We start from the raw sequence: 9,004 nt of genomic DNA on the forward strand, positions 1-9,004 counted from the left end.
GGACATAAGGGGCTCACGGTCTAAAAGGGAGGGAGACAAGGTATTTTTTATAGATGAGGAAACTGAGGCACAGAGAAGTAAGTCAACAGTCCAAGGCCTCACAGCAGGTAGGTTGCAGAGCTGGAATTAGAACCCAGATCTTCTGAATCCCAGACTCATACTAGGTCGCAGTGAGGAAACATCATTTCTGGGTGAAACCAACTATCCATTCAGTTCAGGATTCTGGCTCCGACAATGATAGTGAGCTGCTCTCTGTGTGTCACACCCATATTCACATGTACCATCTATTGTCCCTAACTTTCCAACCTAAAAAAAAATACATGTAAAAAAAGTATTTGTTAAGTGCCTACTACGTGCCAGACACTTTACTAAGCACTGGAGGGGGGTGGCAGGATACAAGCAAATTGGGTTAGGCACAGTCCCTGTCCAACATGGGGCTCACAGTCTTAACCCCCATTTTACAGATGAGGTAAAAGAGGCCCAGAGAAGTGAAGTGACTTGCTCAAGGTCACACAGCAGACAAGTAACAGAAGTGGGATTAGAACCCAGGTCATTCTGACTCCCAGGCCCGTACTCAATCCATTAGGCCATGCCATCATGCACTTCTTGCCCATGGATTTCTCTGAATCCTTCTTACACCTATTGCTGTTTTCTGCTTGCGCAACTGTCCATCTCTGCCTCTCCCTTCCCCCACATAACGTCAGCATGTTTACGTTAGTCCTACTCCTCCTCCCGAATGATGCATCGCCTGCTCCTTATGTACCCTGCTTGCCCTCTCTCTGTGTCCCCTTCTACTACCATAACAAACAGCTGTTGCTTAGGAGTCGTTGGTGACGTAATACTCTATTCTCCCCCCTCCACTCACGGGAAAGGTATTTTCCTGATAGTTCGTTATCATTTTCTGGTTCACTGGAGGCATAGTAACCGAAGATGATGGGTTGAATCAACTGCATTTCTTCACCTCCAGCAGCCACATCAGATACTAAATGCTGGCCTGGGGTAAGATGGCTTGGTGACAGGTGCGTCACGTTGTTCTGTCCTGTGTTAAGACATGAAGCCACTCTTTTCCTGTGGGCAAACCTATCACCTGATCAAGTCATAGATATTGTCATTTTGACATATCGCTAGTGAATGTACTTCCACAATCAAAAGCAACTAGCTGCCTTTTGTCACGGAGATAGTAACTGTTTATCTGTCTGAGTGAGGGGATTGTGAGGTCGGGTTTGGGTATTTAAACAAATACAACCTTGCATCCTTGACTACTACTTTAGAATATTTTTTTTCCTAAAGCCTTCTTTGTACTTATTCTTGATCTCGACTGCATATGTAACACCTTCCTCAGTGCGTACTCCTCTTTTCACAGAGTACCAAATAATGCTTCCTGTACTTAAATGAACAGAAAAACAGATCTCAACAGATTGCTATTAACTGCCTCTCGGTCACAGAACAGTTAGCCTCTTTCACACGTAGAATAAACAGAGAGGATTCTGTAGAGTAAGCAATACAGTTTTACCAGTACAGTGTTCTGAATAAATACACAAACATATATATTAATTACATAATAAGTGATTGGCACAATCACAGAAAAAACTCAAGCTGACTTAACATAAAACAGAAGGGGGGCTGGGGGAATCTAATATTGTCTGCGTATTTCTATTTCCTTTTTGTTTTGTTTTCAAGGAAGACTGTGGTGGAGGAGGACCTCAATATAACTGCTGCAGCCAGATGCTGGTGTCTTATTGCACAAGTAATGCGGAAAGTATTTCCTGATCAGAGTCGTTAAAAAGGATCCAAGCAGAATTCATCTATTGGGCATTAATTCATTCGTTCATTCAATCGTATTTATTGAGCTCTTACTGGGCAGAAGATGGGCAGTAGATTTCAGGAGTCCCAGTTGATATGGACCAGGCAGGGATTCAAAAACCCAGTCTATCACCAAATCCTATTAGTTTTACCTTCACTACATCTCCAGGATCCTTAACACCCTCTCCATCCAGACTGCCACTGCTCAGACCCAAGGTCCATGGAAGCAGCATGGCGTAGTGGAAAAAGCACAGACCTGGGAGGCAGAAGGTCATGAGTTTTAATCCCGGCTCTACCACTGTCTGCCTTGTGGCCTTGGGCAAGTCACTTCACTTCTCTGTGCACCTCAGTTACCTCATCTGTAAAATGGGGTTTAAGACTGAGCCCATGAGGGACAAGAACTGTGCCCAACCCAATTTACTTGTCCCCACTCCAGCGCTTAGTAAAGTGCCTGGCACATAGAAGGGCTTAACAAAAAACACAGTCATTATTATCATTTTTATCATATTCCACCTTGATGATTGACTGCGTCAGCCTCCTTGTTGACCTCCCTGCCTCTGGTCTCTCCCCACTCCAGCCCTTTCTTTACTCTGTTGTCCAGATACTTTTTCTAAAAAAACCCCACAAAACAAAAAAGCAGTCCACATCTCTGCAGTGCTCAAGAATCTACGAGTGGTTGCCCAACCACCTCCGCATCAAAACGTAATTCCTTACCACTAGGAGAAGCAGCGTGGCTCAGTGGAAAGAGCACGGGCTTTGGAGTCAGGGCTCATGAGTTCGAATCCCAGCTCTGCCACTTGTCGGCTGTGTGACTGTGGGCAAGTCACTTAACGTCTCCGTGCCTCAGTTCCCTCATCTGTAAAATGGGGATTAAGACTGTGAGCCCCACGTGGGACAACCTGATTCCCCTATGTCTACCCCAGCGCTTAGAACAGTGCTCGGCACATAGTAAGCGCTTAACAAATACCAACATTATTATTACCACTGGCTTTAAGGCACTCAGTTGAGTCTCCCCCTCCCACCTTACCTTGCTGATCTCCTACTACGCTTCACTCCTCTATTGCCAATTTTCTCATTGTACCTTAGTCTTGTCTATCTTCCTGCTGACTCCTCTGCCCACGACCTCCCTCTGGCCTGGAACTCCCTCCCCCCTTCATATCAGACAGATCACCAATCTCCCTACCTTTAAAGTCCTACTAAAATCACATCTCCTCCAAGGGGCCTTCCTCGACTAAGCCCTCATTTCCCTTACTCACTCTCCTTTCTGCATCACCTATACACTTACCCTTTATACCCTTTAAGCACTTGATATTCACCACCCTCAGTCCCACAGCACTTATGTACATATTCATATACCCCACCATTTCCCCTTATATAATTTATTCTAACATCTGCCTCCCTCTCCAGACTATAAGCAAGTTCCTTGTGGGTAGAATTCATGTCTACAAATTCCCAAGCATTTAGTAGAGTGCTCTGCACCCAATAAGTTCTCAGTAGATAGAATTGATTAATTGACTGAGTTCCAGATTCTCCTCAGCTGGATTGGGTTGCTGTTCTGGGAGCCTGGGTTGGTCGGAACTGATCATCCCTGGCCTGACCTACCCTAGTCACTCCCAGTCTCCCTTAGCAGATCCCAGGATTCTAGGCTAGGAGATTTGGCCAGTTGATCTGCATTCACTGGGACAACCATGATTTTGGGGATACTGGCTCATGCCTTGCAATGCCTCTAACAGAACCTGTGAGGACCCCATTTGCGGCCAGTGGATCGAGACATGACCAAATAGCCACAGTGGTGGAAAAGTGGCTCCCTAGCTTCCTCCTCCTCTGGTTCAGGAGCAGCAGTCAGGTGGTTGAACTGGCCCCAAGCCATTTCCCAGAGGATTCTGGCATACCCACTCCATAAATCTCCCAAATTCAGCTCATTAGCAGCAGAATTCACTCACCTAGGTGCAAATAGCAAGCAATGAGGTGCTGGAGTCCACTGTCACAATACTGGGGGCGACAGTCACAGCAACAACAAAGGAGGCTGAGCAAGTGTGTGTGCATATGTGTGTGTGTGTCTGTATGTGTGTGTGAGAGTGAGAGACCCTGATGTCTCTGTCCCCAGAGACTCCACTCTCACCCTGCTTCAACCAAAGGAAATCACAGTTCTTTAGGTATGGGTCCAAATGAAATTGGGTTTCTCTTTCAGGGGGTGCTTCAGGGCTTGACGGTAAGTCTGAGCATATGCAATAGGCAGTGGAAGTCCCAGAAACTGATCAAGACCCTCCCCAGATGTATGATTCATTCATTCATTCATTCATTCATTCATTCATATTTATTTATTGAGCACTTACTGCGTGCAGAGCACTGTACTAAGTGTTTGGAAAGTACAATTCGGGAATAGAAGGAGACAATCCGTACCCAACAATGGGCTCGCAGTCTAGAAGAGGAAGACAGGCAAGAAAACAAAACAAGTAGTCAGGCATCAATACCAACAAAATAGATAAATAGAATTATAGATATATACACATCATTAATAAAATAGAGTAATAAATATGTACAAATATACACAAGTCCTGTGGGGAGGGGAAGGGGGTAGAGCAGAGGGAGGGAGTAGGGGTGATGGAGAGGGGAGGAGGAGCCAAGGAAAAGGGGGGGGCTCAGTCTGGGAAGGCCTCCTGCAGGAGGTGAGCTCTCAGTAGGGCTTTGAAGAGGGGAAGAGAGCTAGTTTGGCAGAAGTGAGGAGGGAGGGCATTCCAGGCCAGAGGTAGGACTTGGACCAGGGGTCGACGGCAGGACAGGCGAGAACGAGGCACGGTGAGGAGGTTAGCAGCAGGGGAGCGGAGTGTGTGGGCTGGGTTGTACAAGGAGAGAAGGGAGGTGAGGTAGGAGGAGGCAAGGTGATGGATAGCTTTTAATCCAAGAGTGAGGAGTTTTTGCTTCATGCGAAGGTTGAAAGGCAACCACTGGAGGTTTTTGAGTAGGGGAGTGACATGCCCAGAGCATTTCTGTAGAAAGATAATCCGGGCAGCAGACTGAAGTATAGACTGAAGCAGGAGAGACAGGAGGATGGGAGATCAGAAAAGAGGCTGATGCAGTAATCCAGTCGGGATATGATGAGAGATTGTATCAGCAAGGTAGAAGTTTGGATGGAGAGGGAAAGGGCAGATCTTGGCAATGTTGTGATGGTGAGACCAGCAGGTTTTGGTGAAATACCATCTTTATTATAATTATTGGATGTGTGGGGTGAATGAGAGAGTGGAGTCAAGGATGACAACAAGGTTGCAGGCTTGTGAGATGGGAAGGATGGTAGTACCATCCACAGTGATGAGAGAATCAGGGAGAGGACAGGGTTTGGGAGGACAGATAAGGAGCTCAGTTTTGGACATGTTGAGTTTTAGGTGGAGGGCAGACATCCAGGTGGAGATGTCCTGAAAGCAGGAGGAGATACGAGCCTGGAGGGAGGGAGAAAGAACAGTGGAGGAGATGTATGATCTCATTATACATATGCAGCATTGCTCTTGTTACTGCTCAGAAGTTCTCTAATTTTAACTCAGCCCAAAATGGGAGTGAGGAAGGGGCCTGGGGACAGTGGGAGATTATGGAGGTCTGATTTTCTGAAGCGGTTGGTGTCATCTTGATCCTCAGGCTGGAGAGTTTGGGACCCATGGACAGGACCCAGCCCTAGTAAACCAAATTGAGCTGTAGAAACAGAAACCCAGACCCACTGCAGGGGAAGGGGAGGGAATCCAGAAGTTGCCTGTTTCCTCAGGGACATTGATTCATACAATCATATTTATTGTGCCCTTACGGCATTCAGAGCACTGTACTAAGCACTTGATGGAACTTATATCCCTGTTTGGCCTTTTAGTTCTATTCCAGGGATCCTCTTCCCAAGGACATGGCAGTCTGTAATTTGTCCTGGAAGAGGTTCTGGGATATTCAACACATCTCCTCAAGCCTCCTCAAGTACAGAAGGTAGGCTGGTGGTGGTGATGGATGGCTTAAGGGGTAGAAGCTCCTCTCTACTTCTGGCACTGAGGGGAGCCAAGTGCAGGGGCAATATTCCCTCTGAGCTATTTCCTTAATGGTTCCAGGGCTTTGATCACCAGTTTGGGGGCAGAACCCCACGACCACATCACACACAGTTTAGCCGACAACACCATGATATGAAATTGCCTGGTTTTTCTGACTTAGTACTTTGAAAAATCTAGTTTGAAGTCCTAGTTTTCAGTCAATTCAACAGACCACTAGTGGACAGCACCTGGTAAATTGAATCTTGCAGCTCAACAAGAAATGAATAAACAGAAAATAATCATGCCTCATGGAACATCAGGATTTGATGCTAACATCACTCACCAATAAAGAAGGTTGACACTCCATATTTGAACCGTGCAATTATGGAGGCAGCATCATGGCCTTGAGCATAGACAGATGACTAGATGAAAGGCAGGCATAGAGAAAGCCCCGGGTCACCTTCTTCTAGAGGGAACGCCCCTCTTCAAATCAGCATCACTTGGGTAGCTGGGATTTGCAAATCAGACATTCCTCACCTTTTGGGCCTCCCAAATCTGCCCAGATGCGGTGCTGATCACCCTACATCTCCACAATGGGGCCTGTCCTACAGGCTTCACTAAGGCACGATGTGGATGATTAAGTGGCATGAGATCCGAGCTGTCTGGAAAACATTGCAGGGCTGCTGACCTCTCTTGACATCGGGACCCATCCTGCTCTCTCCAATAGGACCGGATGCGGACATGGGCAGCCTGTCTTCTGCAGTTGTAGATCGTTGTGGCTAGGGTGAGTGTAGCTGCTGAGGGAGTCTTGGACTCTTAGCGACCTTGGGAAGTGAGTGACTATCAACTGGACAGTCATCTGCAGCTTCTATGGTATTTATTCTTGTCCTTGTTATGACTTTCCTCTAGACTGTAAGCTTGTTGTGGGCAGAAACTGTGTCTGCTTATTGTTGTATTCTCTCAAGTGCTTAGTACAGTGCTCTCCACTCAGTAAGTACTCAGTAAATTTGATCGAGTGAATAAATTTTCTGTTTTGTTTTTTACTGTAACACCTTTCCTCATGTGCCCTTTGCCAACTCATCCCATCTTATTCTTACTCAAGCAGGGTGGCCTAGTGGAAAGAGCACAGACCTGGGAGTCAAAAGACCTGGGTTCTAATTCTAGCTACCCAACTTGTCTGCTGTGTGACCATGGACAGGTCCCAAGTCACAAATTCTCTGTGCCTCAGTTCCCTCATCTGGAAAATGGGGATTAAGACTGTGAGCCCCACATGGGATATGGACTGTGTCCAACCTGATTATCTTGTATCTACCCCAGGACTATGCTTGGAACATACTTAACAAACACCATTAAAAAAAAAAATTGTGAGCTCCTTGAGGGTCACGGACTGACTCTCAATCTCATCATCTCAGTGCTCAGTATGGTGCAGGGTACACAGTATTATCATTAAGTGCATTGAGTCATTTCTGGTTCATAGTGACTCTATGGATATATTTTCTCCAGAACGCCCTGTCTTCTGCCATAATCCATAACCTTTCTAATGGCTCTTCTGTTACAATTGTTATGGTATCTATCCATCTAGCTGCGGGGTCTGCCTCTTCCCTGTTTTCCCTTGACTTTTCCTAGCATTAGTGTCTTCTCCAGAGAATTAGTTCTCCTGATTATGTGTCTTTCACCTTCCAAAGACCACTTTGTCTTAATCTGCTGCTCCAAAACCCATTTGCTTGTACACAGTAGGTATTTAACAAATATTATAAGTTGTAAAGATTCTAAGCTCCTTGTGGACAGGAATGGTGTCTAGCCTCACTCACTCACCCTAGACAACAACGTTCTACAACTGCAGAAGACAGGCTGCCCATGTCCTCATCTGGTCCTATTGGAGAGAGCAGGATGGGTCCCGATGTCAAGAGAGGTCAGCAACCCTGCAATGTTTTCCAGGCAGCTGGGATCTCATGCCACTTAATCATCCACATCGTGCCTTAGACACTACAGTACTCTCCCAAGTGTTTAGAACAGTGCTCTGCACAAAGTAAGCACTTAATAATGACACTGATTCAATGACTCATACTACTAAGTCCAAAGCTGGAGCTTCCCCCTCTATTATTGTCTTCTTCTACTTCTCCTGGAAACACCAGGAAGGATCATTCTTTACCAAATCCTAGTGATGAGGGATTGGGAAAGAGAGAGACAGGCAGAGTAAGATCCAAGTGCTTAGTACAGTGCTCTGCACTCAGGAAATGCTCAATATAGACCATTGATTGATTGACGAACCAATGGCTCCTTGACTTTCTGGCTCTATCTCCCTGGGTCACTCTAGGGTAAGAGGTAGAAAATGAAGTCGCAGCTAGAACAAAAAGTCAGGGGCAATGGTGAGTGTGCAAAGGGCCAATGCAAATTTTACAAGTCAAATGATTGTAAATCTAATTACTGGATTGACTTAATGATTCTGACCATCCTAATATATCTCACATGCAGCTTTAGTTGGTTAACTTGATAACAGTTCACTTGGAGCAACATATCCAAGAAATGGATGACCAGTGGAAGTGGTAAAGGGCCGTGGTTATACCAAGCTATCTGTGGCCATGTTTGTGGGATGGAGACAGAGATCACTATGGTGATGCTTCCTTCTTTTACACAACAGCTACACTTGTATAAAGAGGGGAATGCCAGGCTTAACTAACAAAGGCGAGAGTCGACAAAATGTTTCCCTTACAGGAAGCCACTAGCCACACACCCAGTAAAGGTGGGTGGGAGCAGAGACATCTCTCTGCTCAATGAGGGTTTTCTTCTTTAACAAACTTCGATCCCTCCATGCCAGAGTTTTGAAAATTGATCCCTGAAGAGGCTGATACTGTGTTCGCCCCATATCTTGGGCATTACTTTGCAATGCAGCTTGCTACCAGTGCTGTAGGGCTTCTGGGGAGTATGGGGAAGAGGAAAGGAAGCAGGTTTCCAGCTCTGTTACCCCCAAACTGGGGGCTACTCTTAAGGATGCAGAGTCCATGAGTCACCCCTAATTGCCATGTGATACCCACTTTAGTAATAATAATAATAATAATGATAATGATATTTGTTTAGCACTACTCTGTGCCAAGGACTGTACCAAGTGCTGAGGTAGATATAAGATGACCAGATCCCACCCAGGGCTTCCAGTCTAAGTAGGAGGGAGAACAGGAATTAAATTTCCATTTTGCAGAAGAAGG

General features: G+C 45.9%; 1 long non-coding RNA gene across 1 annotated transcript; it reads left to right on the forward strand.

Annotated features, from left to right (window-relative positions):
- The first annotated feature begins 899 nt into the window (after positions 1 to 899).
- LOC120639037 lies at positions 900 to 1,800 on the forward strand. The gene is made up of 2 exons (XR_005661174.1): positions 900 to 1,019; positions 1,681 to 1,800. It is a non-coding gene; the product is annotated as an uncharacterized LOC120639037 (long non-coding RNA).
- The last annotated feature ends 7,204 nt before the right edge of the window (positions 1,801 to 9,004 follow it).

The sequence above is a fragment of the Ornithorhynchus anatinus genome, chromosome 2 (assembly GCF_004115215.2).
Source record: "Ornithorhynchus anatinus isolate Pmale09 chromosome 2, mOrnAna1.pri.v4, whole genome shotgun sequence".
NCBI classification, from domain to species: Eukaryota; Metazoa; Chordata; class Mammalia; order Monotremata; family Ornithorhynchidae; genus Ornithorhynchus; species Ornithorhynchus anatinus.